This window comes from Elephas maximus, chromosome 7 (genome assembly GCF_024166365.1).
Source record: "Elephas maximus indicus isolate mEleMax1 chromosome 7, mEleMax1 primary haplotype, whole genome shotgun sequence".
In the NCBI taxonomy this organism is placed as follows: domain Eukaryota; kingdom Metazoa; phylum Chordata; class Mammalia; order Proboscidea; family Elephantidae; genus Elephas; species Elephas maximus.
In genome coordinates, this window is record NC_064825.1 from 115843486 (window position 1) to 115857365 (window position 13880).

General features: G+C 37.6%; 1 pseudogene; it reads left to right on the forward strand.

Moving 5' to 3' along the window:
• Positions 1-547: 547 nt before the first annotated feature.
• On the forward strand, positions 548-1482 carry LOC126080494 (olfactory receptor 4C11-like; annotated as a pseudogene).
• Positions 1483-13880: the final 12398 nt, after the last annotated feature.

Consider the following 13880-nt stretch of genomic DNA (forward strand, 5'->3'; position numbering starts at 1 on the left):
AATTACCTGTGGGATTCTTTAATCCCCCAAAATATATTGGTCCCACAAGGAAGATTTTGAGTCAGTGCTTGAGGTTAAAGCACGGGCATCAACATTAAAAAAAAAAAAATTCCTAAATGATAATGCTGTTTTTCCCAGCTGCCGTCAAGTTGCCCCTGACTTATGTGGACCTCATGCAGAACATGGGATCACACCACTGTGATCCATTGGGTTTTTATTGAGTAATTTCCAGAAGTAGATCACAGGCTCTTCTTCCTACTCCTTTTTTCCTTAATCTGGAAGGTCTGCTGAAACTTGTTTAGCATCGTTTTAACGCACAAACCCTCACTGACAAATGGGTAGTGGCTGCCCCTATGGTGCATTGGCTGGAATGAACTGGGTCTCCCGTACTGAAGGCGAGAATTCTACACTGAACCCCCACAGAATTAGAACTATAAAGTTGTAGTTCAGAGTCCAAGTCCACTGCTATTGCCAAGTCACCACTTAAATACTTTTCTTTGCAGATAAACCATATCTCAGCTGCATTCTTTTTACATCAATTGTTACCATGGAGCTGAACAGCAGTGTGACTGAATTCATTCTGTTTGGGTTAACACAGGATGTTCTGAAGAAGAAAATAGTGTTGTGGTCTTCTTGTTTCTCTACCTTGCAACTCTGCTGGCGAACTTATTTATTGTGATGACCATCAGATACAGTCAGATGTTAGGAGGACCCATGTACTTCTTCCTTTTCTACTTGTCCTTTGCTGATGCCTGCTACTCAACAACCACAGCTTCCAGGTTGATCATAGATGCTATATCTAAGAAGAAAGTCATCTCCTACAATGAATGCATGACTCAGGTTTTTGCCGCCCATTTTTTTGGGTGCATGGAGATCTTTGTGCTCATACTCATGTCCTTTGATCTCTATGTGGCCATTTGCAAACCCCTGTGATACACAACCATCATGAGCCAGCGTGTCTGTGGTGCATTGTTGAATCTGGCTTGGGTGGGATCTTGCATCCATTCATTAGTACAGGTTTTCTTGGTTTTGAAATTACCCTTCTGTGGCCCAATGTTATTGACCACTATTTCTGTGATGTACAGCCTTTGTTGAAACTTGCCTGCATGGATACTTATGTCATAACCCTACTCATGGTGTTTAATAGTGGGGCCTTATGCATGATGAGTTTCATAATCCTGATCATCTCTTATGTTTTTATCTTATGCTCTCTGAGTAACAAGAGTGCAGAAGGAAGAAGGAAAGCCCTCTCTACCTGCGCCTCTCACATTACCTTTGTCATCTTATTCTTTGTTCCATGTATATTCACATATACTCGCCCTCCAATCACTTTTCCAGTGGACAAGATGGTGGCTGTGTTTTACACTATGGGGACACCCTTGCTTAACCCTCTGATATACTCTCTTAGGAACACAGACATAAAAAATTCCGTAAGAAAGTTGTGGTAAGACAAACTATGACTTGAGATGGTAAAGAATAGAAGATTTCAACTGTTAATTCTCTGAAAATTTAAATGAAATTGGATTTACAGAGAAGAGAAAATAGGGTTCTCTCCCAGAAATATGTTCGGGGACATTGTTGCTTGAGCACAGACTCTGTTTTCTTTTTTTGAACCAATGTCCCATAAAGTAATAGAACATCAAATACAGTAATATTTGTGGGACCAAAAGCCCACTCCCCACTTATGCTCTCTGGGGTTGCTACCCTTGTTCTTTTGCAGTATGTAATCCAGATCCTGTTGTATGCATAGCTTCATCTCAGTCTTTTGTACATTATTCTGGTTTGAGCTTCTCTTCTGTATGTTTTCCATCCATGTTTAATAATTTATCCCTGATCTTTGACTGATTTATTTTGTTGACCAATAAGTTCTAGCACTACTGAATCTGCTTTTTTTCTTGTTCAACAGTCAATGGGTGATCACCACAAGAATCTCATAGGACCATAAATATTAGCTAATTAAGCCCCTATTTGACACTTTGCTTCTTTTTGTAACATCCTTAAAAAAAACAAAGCAACAACAACAAAAAACCTTTCAGCTGCCTCTGGACTTGCACAGAGGGATAATTCATGACCTTATATTCAAATAAGGACAACTCTAGTTATAATAAACAGCAACTGTATTGAGCAATAATCTCTTCCAATGGACTTCAATATATTTTTGTTAACCATTATTTATTCATAAAATTTAGTTCTATATATCTTTTTTTTGTAACTTAAGTCAATGAGCCCTGCCTAAATCTTTGGTTGGTGAATTAGTGATAATTTTGTAAAATTGTGAGAGTTACATTATAACAATGATGTCTTTGATGAGATCACATGTAATAATATAGCATGTCACTGATGAGATCATATGCAATAATGTAAGACAACAACTGACGTATAAAAAAAGAACCATTGTTATAATAATTCATCCAAAGAGAGAAGACGTCCACAGAAATGAGACTCCCAGCTTGAAAACATAGAAGTATATCAAGGAGGTAAAACTCCTTTTTAGGTATCAGGCACAGTCCTAGTACAGGGGATGTGTTTCACTGATTAGTGGCCTGCCTGCCTGTTTGGTACAGCTCTGTGTGAAGAGGCATATTTCACACTATAGCTACTTTAGACCATAATCAATAATGCCCTGTGTTCAAATCCTAGCTTTATCAAGCAAATCTCATATGGTAATTGGGTTTCCTAAGGAGACTTACCTCCGTAGAGAGAGATAATGACCAAAGACCAAAATAAGCATTTTGATGTGCTTGATATATGTATAGACATACATACATAAAAATAGCAGGTGATTATATATATCTATGTACACACACACTTACATATCACAACGTGTCTATCAGTTTGTCGTACTGTGGGGGCTTTCATGTTGCTGTGATGCTGTACTCTATGCCACCACTATTTCAAAAGCCAGCAGTGTCACCCATGATGGATAGGTTTCAGTGGAGCTTCCAGACTAAGACAGACTAAAAGGAAGGATCTGGCAGTCTATTTCTGAAAAAAATTATCCAGAGGAAACCTTAAGAATAGCAGCAGAACATTGTCCAATGTAGTGCCAGAAGATGAGCCCCTCAGTTTGGAAGGCACTCAAAATACGACTGGGGAAGAGCAGCCTCCTCACAGTTGAGTAGGACTTAATGACATGGGTGGGGTAAAGCTTTCAGGACTTTCATTTGATGATGTGGCATGACTCAAAATGAGAAAAAACAGCTTTAGATATCCATTAATAATTGGAAAGTAGAATGTATTAAGTGTGAATCTTGAAAAATTGGAAGCCATCCAAAATGAAATAGAACATACAAAGATTGATATCATTGGCATTAGTTAGCTGAAATAGACTTGTTTTGGCCATTTTTAATCAGGCAATCATATGGTCTACTATGCCGGGAATGATAAATTAAAGAGGAATGGTGGCACAGTCATCATCAAAAAGAACATTTTAAGATCTATCTTGAAGTAAAATGCTATGAGTGATAGGCAATAATATGCATATGGCTACGAGGGAGACCAGTTAATAAGACTATTTTTCAAATTGACACACAGAGTACTGAGGCTGAAGATGAGGAAATTGAAGATTTTTACCAGCTTCTACAGTCTGAAATTGATCAAACATGCAATTAAGATGCATTGGTAATTACTGGCGACGAATGGGAAAGGTGAAAATGAAGAATAATTGGTAGTTGAAAAATATGAGCTTGGTGATTTTTTTGGTGGTAGAAATAATGCCAGAAATCACATGATGGAATTCTGCAAGATCAATGACTTATTCATTGCAAATACCTTCTTTCAACAACATAAATGGCAGCTGTACACTTGGACCTCACAGGATGCAAACAGAGGAATCAAATCAACTATGTATGTGGAAAGAGAGGATGGAAAAGATCAATACCAGTCAAAAGAAGTCCAGGGGCCAACTGTGGAACAGAACATCGACTGGTCAAATGGAAGCTCAAGTTGAAGCAGAAGAAAACTAAAACAAGCCTGTGAGTGCCGAAATGTGACCTTATGTATATCACTACTGAATGTGGAGACCATCTCAAGAATAGATTTGACACACTGAAAGCTAATAACCAAAGATCTGACTGGTTGTGGGATGATATCAAGGACATTGTGATCATTGAGCCACTTCCTTGATATAAATCTCTCTCTCTATAAGCTTTACTGGTTGTGCTTCTCTAGAGAATCCAGCCTAAGACAGACATCATACATGAAAAAACAAAAGGTCATTCAAAAGGCAGGAAAGAAAGAAAAGACAAAAATGGACGTCAGGAGAGATTCTTAAATTCAGCCTTGAATGTAGAGTACCTAAAGAGATTGGAAGAAATGATGAAGTAAATGAGTTGAACAGAAAATTTCAATGAATGGCTTGAGAAGACGAAGTATTATAATGAAATGTGTAAAGACCTGTAGTTAGAAAACCAAAAGGGAAGAACACATCTGGCTTCTTTCAAGCTGAAATAAGTGAAAAAAAAAAAAAATTCAGGACTCGAGTTGCAATTTTGAAGGATTCTGTGGGCATAATACAAAATGAAGCAGGAAGCATCAAAAGAAGATTGAAAGAATACACAAAGTCACTATACTCAAATAATTGGTCAGTGTTCAAAAGGAGATAGCATATGATCACGAACTGATAGTATTGAAGGAGATTGAAAGAATACACAAAGTCGCTGTACTCAAATAATTGGTCAGTGTTCAAAAGGAGGTAGCATATGATCACGAACTGATAGTATTGAAGGAAGACATCCAAGCTGCATTAAAAAAATAAATAAATAAAATTGTCCTGGATTAGATTCTGGCTCATGTCGACCCTATAGTGACACTGAAGATACTGGTGAAAGCTTAGGCTCCAGGAATTGATGGAATTCCTACTGAGATGTTTCAACAAACGGATGAAACTCTGGAGGTGCTCACTCATCTATGCCAAGGAATTAGGAAGATACCTACCTGACCTACTGACTGGAAGAGGTCCATATTTGTGCCCATTCCAAAGAAAGGTGATCCAACAGAATGTGGAAATTATCAAACAAAATCATTAATTTCACAGAGAAATAAAATTTTACTGAAAATCATTCAAAAGTGGTCACAGCAGTACATCTACAGGGAACTTCTGGAAATTCAAGCTGGATTCAGAAGAGTTTGTGGGATGAAGGTTATCGTTACTGATGTCAGATAGATCTTGGCTGAAAGCAGAGAATACCAAAAAGATGTTTACCTGTGATTTACTGGCTATGCAAAGGCACGCAACTGTGTGGATCATAACAAATTATGCATTACATTGTGAAGAATGGGAATTCCAGAACCTGTACATAGAACAAGAGGAAATATTTGAAGAGAACAATGGGATACTGCAGTAATCATGGCACCCTCACCCCTCTCTCAACTCCCCTGTCATGGCTGACCCCTCAGTGATCCACCAGTCCATGTGACCCTTTTCTGTTCCTCTTACTGAGCAGGTATGCTCTTGTCATAGAGTATGTACATACGTCAGCTATTCGCTCTGTCTAGAACACATTTGCTTCCCTCAGTCTCTCTGAATGGCTTATACTCTTACTTTATGTTCATAGATTTGAAGAACTGATGTTTTAGATAGCACTACACTTAGACCTGGGCAAGCAGGACCTCGTCCTTACTTCAACACTTTGGAGTGCCTTCTGCAAGATTTTCTAAATTCTCCATTGCCTAGGATTGGGGAGTCTATAGTTCCTTCTGTGTGGGGCATCCCAAGTTGGATCTGACTGCATGGGCCCCTCCCTATTTCTCCTTTTCAGGTTATTCTTCCATAATCTGTTCCATGCATAAGGTTAACCAGAAGCCTCCAGGAGCTCTTATTCAGCTCCAATCAAGTAATCCCGTGTTTTGTGGCCAGATGACTAGCTCCAGTTAGGTGATCTGGCAAGGAAATGGCTTCTGCAGGCTAGTTCTTTATGTTTTTCACAGGATTGCACTACACTGGGTTCCCAGAGTGGTGTTAACATACTGAGTTTGGTGACACAGCACATGTTCAGGGCTTGGGGTAAAAACGGTGCCCTGCTGAACCTTAGCCCTGTGCCATGGTGTGGGCCCTTATCAGCTCTCACCCATCCATGCACTAGCTGAGGGTGCTGAGAGTGAGGGAAGATATCCTTTACCCTGAGTGTCCCTCTTGTTACCTAGTGAGACCACCCAGTGCTTCCACAGGCTCCATGCCATGTGTCAGGCACTTCTCTGGGGAATTCTTTCCGTGGATCATGACAAGTGTGGTCCATGTCAGCCAGTTCTTTTGGTGAAGACAGATATTTAAAATTTTAATAAAAAGAAAGCAACACATGTTCTTTAATCTCATTGGTGATTGATGTGAAGGTTCTTGGCCATGACTTTTCTGATGAATCACTTCAATTCTGCATCTTTTGTGGAGTATAAATAGCCATATAAATAGGTAGAGTAAAATGTTTAAATATAGTATGGAACAACAAACTGTTAGGTTTGTACCCTTTCTGAAGTGGCCTGATGGGCCACCTCCAGTTTTCCCTAAAACTTCAATCGTAACGCTACATTCCATCATCAGAGTCAACAGATCTGTCATTCATTCTTTTCCAATAAAATGAAAAGAGAAAAATTCTTTAAAACAAAAGCAGTTGATATCAAGTTGATTTTGACTGCTGGAGACCCTGTGTGTATCAGGGTAGAATTATACTCCATAAGGTTTTCCAGGACAGATTTTTTGAAAGTAGATGGCTAGGCCTTTCTTCTGAAGTGTCTGGAGGTGGACTTCAATTTCCAGTCTTTTGGTTAGCAGCTGAGTGTGTTAACCATTTGCACCACCTAGGGACAGAAATCAGACTTTTTGTTTCAAAGTCATGGAATATCAAGATTATTGAGAGAAAAAAATAACATTTGAATTAATCTATGCATTATTATGTATTTATGCATGAAATAACTAGGAGTCAGAATAGGATGCAAAAGATATATTATTTTTTGAAAAGCACTCATTACTACCCTGTCCAAGAACAGCACATGCTACCCTCATGGATTGATGCTGGGTCTTATCCCAGAACTCAGCTCCTGCATTTACAAGAACATAGGCATTTCCATCCTGGCATACACAGCGTTCTATTCCTGAACATAAAGGGAAATGAAGTCATCTTCAAATTGATACTCAGGAGCAGATTAAAAAAAAAAAAAAAAACCTAATTGGTCAGGAACATGAAAGTATTCACAACACCTAAGCTAGTCGAACCACATAAAATCATGTCTTGGAGAATCATACTGATGGGAATTTTTTAAACCCTGGGGGGCAACTGAGAGGCAGTTCTACAGGCTCCTGTCCTCTCAGGGAAACCTCTTTAAATTCTAGATGGAACTAAAGGAGGAAACTTTGGTTTCTTTTTGTTCCCAAGAAAACGTTGAAGGCAGCACTTGAGAAGCAGTGGGGAACATTCTCTACCTTGTGTGCCTGTGAGGCTTTCTATCTCTCTTAGATGTAGAAATAAGACTTGGAAATGGCATTCACATTTTATCCAGCCACTGAATGGACTTTTCTTGATAAAGAAAAGGAGATTTCCAGCACCAGGATTTTCAAGGGACTGATTGATGGTGAGATTTATAATTCACATTTTTGCAATTTCTGAGGGGGTTTTCAAAGTGTGTTGTAGTACTTACAAGTGTGAGTGTTGTGGTCAAACTACCAAATTTAGTGCATGAGTCTATCAATGATGTGCACACTTGGGCTAGTGACATCACCTTTCTGGTTTTCACATGCCTCATCTTTAAAGGCGATAATGGCATTAGTCAGGGTTGTGGAAATATATGAAGTGATGCATAATAAATGCTCCATAAATAGCAGCTAACATAATACAAAGTTTTTTCTGGGTTGGGAGTACCAGTTATTTAAAGTCTTATGAAAGTAGATCTATCTTCAGCTTGTCGTCTTCAAATTAAGTTCAAATAACTTAGGAGTGCAACAAGTACATATTTCATCCTGGCTCTCTCTATAGCATTTTATTTGTTCTTTTGGAATATATCTACATTTATCGTTTATCCCCTCACACTCTCCCCTTCCTGGTGTTGTAGATGGAAAAGTGGGATTTTCTGAGGCTGTAAAGAATACTGAAGTAGGAGTATGGAACCTTGACTACTACTTTATCATTTACAGAATTCCTATACATAATATATACTTAGAAATCTCGGTGGCATAGTGGTTAAGAGCTAGGGCTGTTAACCAAAAGCTCCGCAGTTGGAATCCACCAGGCCCTCCCTGGAAACTCTATGGAGACAGTTGTACTCTGTCGTATAGGGTCACTTTGAGTCAGAATTGACTTGACAAATATCACAGGGCAGGGAATTAAGAATAAGAAAGAGTTATTTGTTCAAATCACAGAGCACAATCTTCTGAGGAAATTTTCAATAAGTACCTTTGATGTCATAGTTAGCATTAAGTTTTTGTCTCAGAATTGTTCAAGAATGTTTAAACAACTAAAGCTATGAACTACTGTATTGCTACATTGGGACCCCTTTGTCTCTCTCCTTAAATGAACTAAACTGCCAAGACAGAACAAAGAAGGCTCAGGCATCCATCAGAAAGGACCCAGGTAGGAACACAGAGAAGTTATCATTATTTTTAAATTCCAGAAATAGCAAGAGTTTAAGAGGAGATGTTTAGAGAAATCAGCAGAACAACACTGAGGAAGGGAAAAGCATCTGCAGTGTGGAACGAAGAGATTTCCCAGGTTGTCAGGGAAGGGGGTATGCTTAAGTAAACAGACAAGGGATATATATTGCTGAAACAAATGGTAATAATATCTTGGATCAAAACCACAGTAGACTAAAGAAATTAACAGAGAAAGAATGGAATTTAATCTATTATTTTAATTTGTAATAACTGTATTAATTTAGGAAGTCATACTCATATGTAGATATGACTGATATGCAAATATATCTGTATATAAATGATTCTAAAATATACATTTATATCTTTATTGTTTGAAAGATAATTACAAAAACATTACTTACAATGACAACCTTACCAGTAAATCTGCATTTATTTTTGAATGTTATGTATACTTCAAAGTTGAAACAGAAACTTCTATTGTTTTCAGAAAGATTGGCATTAGAATTAATTTTTCTGTTTCCCGATAAAATTGATAGAAAGGAAATAGTGGGCAATGAGGGTAGTGGGGAGTCAAGCTTGAGGTGTCACAGCCCCAGGAGATGCCCCAGAGGCCACAGTTCACAGCTGGCCTTCAGAGGACCCGAAGCAATCTGTGGTGCAGCCTCTGGCTGTCAGGAAAGGAAAGACCATGGAATCTTCTAGGGGAAATATGGGCAGAATAAGGCGTTTCCTAAGACAGAGACGTAATTTAAGATTGAGATCAGAGTGAGTACAGGGGCTGGGGAAGGCTGGGCCTGATGGTATGGCTATTTATGGAACATTTACAATAATTTTTAGTTTTTAATATAACAGCCTAATCTATATTATGTCAGCGTGATAATTCCACCTATACAAACAAATTATATTGGATAAATGATAAAATTATCCCCAAATCCCATCTTCTTTTTCGAGCTGTTCAACTAGTGGAAAATATGCTTTCGTGGGTTTAACCTTGATTAAACATAAAAATTTTAAATATTTACATGATATATAAAGATATATACTGAAGACAAAAAATCTCTACCATTTTCATATGTTCTGTTTTAGTTTTTAAAATTCTTTTAAAATATCTATACAAATGTGCAGAAGTATCACAACTTTTCTTCTGTTTTTATCATTTAACTTATAAAAATACTTTACCTTCTATGTCTTTGTATTATTAAGTAGTATTTTATTCACAGCATCATGCCCTATTAACTTAATTAAAATAAACAAACAAAAAAACAATTTTAAAAGCAGATTATTCTCAAGCCGATTTAATTTTCTAGCTCAATTTGTGTGTGTGGTCACTGCTTGAAAATAATACTGACATCATTCTCTTAAACCCAAACCAAAAAAAAAAAGTGTTTAAAACTTTATATTTTGCCAATCACTTTCATAATTGCTGTCTTGTTAGATTCTTGCGAGTGAGGCAGCTTGCACAAGTGTTATTCTCACTACTTTATAGGAGAGCACACTGAGGCTTAATTGTTTTTTCAAGGGCACATGGCTATTTAGTGATAGCAGAAACAGAGCAATTCTCTTTTTTTTTTTAATGAAGCTTTAATAGTCACTAATTTTAGATTTACAGAGAAGTTGCACAGATCGCATAGGGAGTTCTTGTATACACCTCACCTAGCTCCCTCTGTGTTCACAACTCATGAAACCCTGAGTACATTTGAAAAACCTGTGAAGCAAACATTGGAATATTGTTGCAGGGCAAGGATTCCCAGCTTGGAACTAAGCCCAGTCTAGGTTCTTGCCTTCTACTGACCAAGAATGACCAGGAGAGGCTCAGAGTTTCCACATGAACAAAGGTTTATTAGTGGCAGAAAGAAAGTGAAGGCTCGGGAGCGGAAACAGAGAGGGACCAAGCAATGCTAGCCTCTGTTCCCCCGAACAAAGGTTTTTCTGGGGCTTATATGGGTTTGGCAAGGACAATAAGGTAACGAACATTTAGTAGGTTTCTTTCAAGGGGTGGGGGGAATTCTCAGAATGGCAGTGCATACTAAATTAGGTTGCACGTGCATCTGGAATCCAAGATGGAACCAGTAGCAAAGGCTTCTGGGACTGGGTGGCAGAACTTATTATGGGGCGTTATGCCTGGGCAGTCGCTCTGAGGAGCCAGTTCAATTCCTGTCGCAAGTACTAGCATCAGGCGGAGGTAGTCTGTCCGTCACCTTGTGGATGTCTGCCCATGCTCCAGGGAACAGATCAGGTCAGTCCTTCTGAAAAACATCTTACAAGGGAGTACATTGTTTGTTCTTTCCTTAGTGAATACTCCAAGATAGAGGTTTTGCATTAGTGAATACTCCAAGATAGAGGTTTTGCATTAGCCAAGCACATAGTATCGTAAGTTGCAAGTTGCAGGTGTTGCAGGGCTCCTTGCCCAGGAGCTCAGTCCCTTTTTCTTTCCTATCTCAATATTACTATTAAATTCTAAACTTTATTCATAATTAACTAGCTCTTCCACTACTGTCCATTTTCTGTTCTAGGACCCAATTCAGGAAAATTGCCTTTTTTATGACTTAGAATCATAAACCTTGTGATCATAAACCATGAGGACACTGTACGCTTCATTGTCGACATTTTCATGCGAATTTTGCAAATTCATTTCATCTGAAAACATAGAGAGCTATTTTGTTTATATCTAATGGGGATTGTAGATCTAAAATTGTATCACTCTTAGAACCCCCATAATGGCGAAGTGGAAAAGTAAGAATTATTTAAGTATTAAAACATATTAGTATAGATTAATATAAAGCCAATTTGATTTCCTTTGTCTAAAAAAGCTACCTGAAGTAGAAGAGGACTTGTGGGTTTGAGAGCTACTAAGCGATTACAAAGATCATTTAAAAGTACAATGCTTAAAAAAAAAAGCATATTTACACTGTGACCAATTAAAATAATTTGTGCATTTAAAGTAATAGAAAGATGAGTCAGAGGGCTTATCAGTAAAAGCACTTAAGATCCCTGTTCATGGTAAAGTGAAAATTAAGCATAAATGAAAATGTTGACGATTCTCTGTGTCGGTGGTCTGGAGGCTTGATCTCTTATTGAAAGATTTTATGTGTATACTGTTATCTGATTCTATCAATAGACATTCTTATTATATTCACTTTCCAAGAGTATAAACCAGAGCTTTTAAATAACTTGTTCCATAACCCATAACCAAACAGAAGAGATTGGATTTGAACCCAGGTCTGTACCAGTTTGGAGTTGATGTTGTTATTCATTTCACTTCATTGTCTCTCTTGCTTTGGTCCTAGGATAAATTGACCACTCTTGGGTCATATATTGATATTCTTTAATTTTTAATAAATGGTTGTTGACAGACACAATGACCTCATTGAGTTTGTATTATACTCTTGTTTTCAGGGTGCCAGCTTGTAGCTGGATATGGAGTTAATAGTGGTGGCACAATTTAGGATTGCCTAGTCCTTTTTTTTTTAGACCTTGGGACCATAAGGAAATGATTGCTGTTAGGTAAGGAAACAGAAGGCATTAACTTACACAATTGCATATTTGCTGATTTTATTTGTTAATTCTAGTGACATTCAACAAAATCAGTTTACTGATAATTCTCACAATAAGCCCCACTGTCCTTTTATTCATCTCTTTAGCAAACATGTAATCCTGTGAACTACTTGACTGGTAAATTTCTGCTATATGCACAGGTGAGAACACACTCAATCTTCAAAGCTGTGTCTGCCTATGGAAAAGGAAGTCAAAAGTTGAAGTAATTATCTGGTAGACTCATGGAAATGCTTTCAATGAGTAAAGCAACTGGCTTATTAAGTGAGATAATAATAACAACAAATTACAACAGTTCTTTATCATAAGCAACATTTTCACATTTTTGAAATTGGCCATCAGGATAACCCTGCCAGATGATCAGGTAAGCTATATATGAACTATTTTACAATGAAGCCAAGTAATTTTGAAACAGATATAACCTGAAACCTTGAAGAATCGTACTTGATCCTGTGGGGCACGTTGTATAAATGATTGGTTAATAATTGTTAAAGCCTTAAGACTGGTTTGTATTTAACATACTGTTTCTATTCTTTGCTAATACGGTTGTCATTAATTTGTGTATGTATATGACCCTTATTAGGTTGCTATGAGTCAGAATCCACTCCATGGCAACTTTTTTTTTTTTTTTTTAATAATGTGTTTTGAGGTGAGGCCATTACCTTCTGATCGTAAATCCTTTGGAGTTTCTTTCTCTGAGGTGTCCCATTTGTACATGATGAAATGAATTGGAGAATTTTAACTTTGAGAGTTGGTTGGAGACTCTAGAAGGCTATCCGTGTTCTGAAGTTCTCCCTAGAAAAGAAACATTCTCACCCATTTCCTTATTGATCCAGTGGATTACACTTGGGCTTTGGAGCCAGAAAATCCAGATCCACCTTTTGGTAATTTTTTTTTTACCTTAACCTCTCAAAGCATGAGTTTGTTACCAGGGACATAGGGATTATAAAACCTAACATGAACTTTATTCTAGACACCATCGCTTGCATGATTTCACTTAGTCATCAGCACGACAAACTGAAGTAGGTATTATTATCAGCCTCTTTTTCATCTTGAAATGACGAATAATAAAAAGCAACTCAACGTTTAATGTATATAGTATTTAATAAGCATAAATATAAGCACTTTTCCATAGGATCTTGTTTTTTATAAGAAATCAATTAATTCATCTTAAAGGCCCACTTGAACTCTGATTTTAAAGAAATATTTAGGGAGTAGGCATGATTTCCAAGTACCTCTTAAATTGCATGATATCTCTTCTTCTATTTGTAGATAGGAGCAGTTTCCTAAGGAGAGATGCATTTCCCATGCAAGTCATCCTGGTTCCCATGCCATGTCAACGGCAGACATATCTAACACATTACAGCCCTCCTTTCCTCAGAGCTTGGATGTGCTTCAGAATCCTCGACAAGTCACTCTAGGTAGCCACTACCAACTAATCAGTGTTGGCACCTAAGATAAACGCTGTTGGTCATCTCTAGCACATATGAATGTTTCCTTCCCCAATACTGAAACTCTATTTTAAAGTATTTAACCTCAATTCTGCCTGATGTCTCACTACGGCCTTCAACAAATTTCTCATTTTGTGTTTTCAACCACAAAAGAAGCACTTAAAATAACTTTGCTTATGGATGCACCAGCCTGTTGAGAGCTATGCTAATAACCTTAAACTAGTCTGAGGCAAATATCTGTCTCTGATAATTTTAGATTCTATTTGGCCACTGTAGAATTCACCTTTTCCTTTGAAATC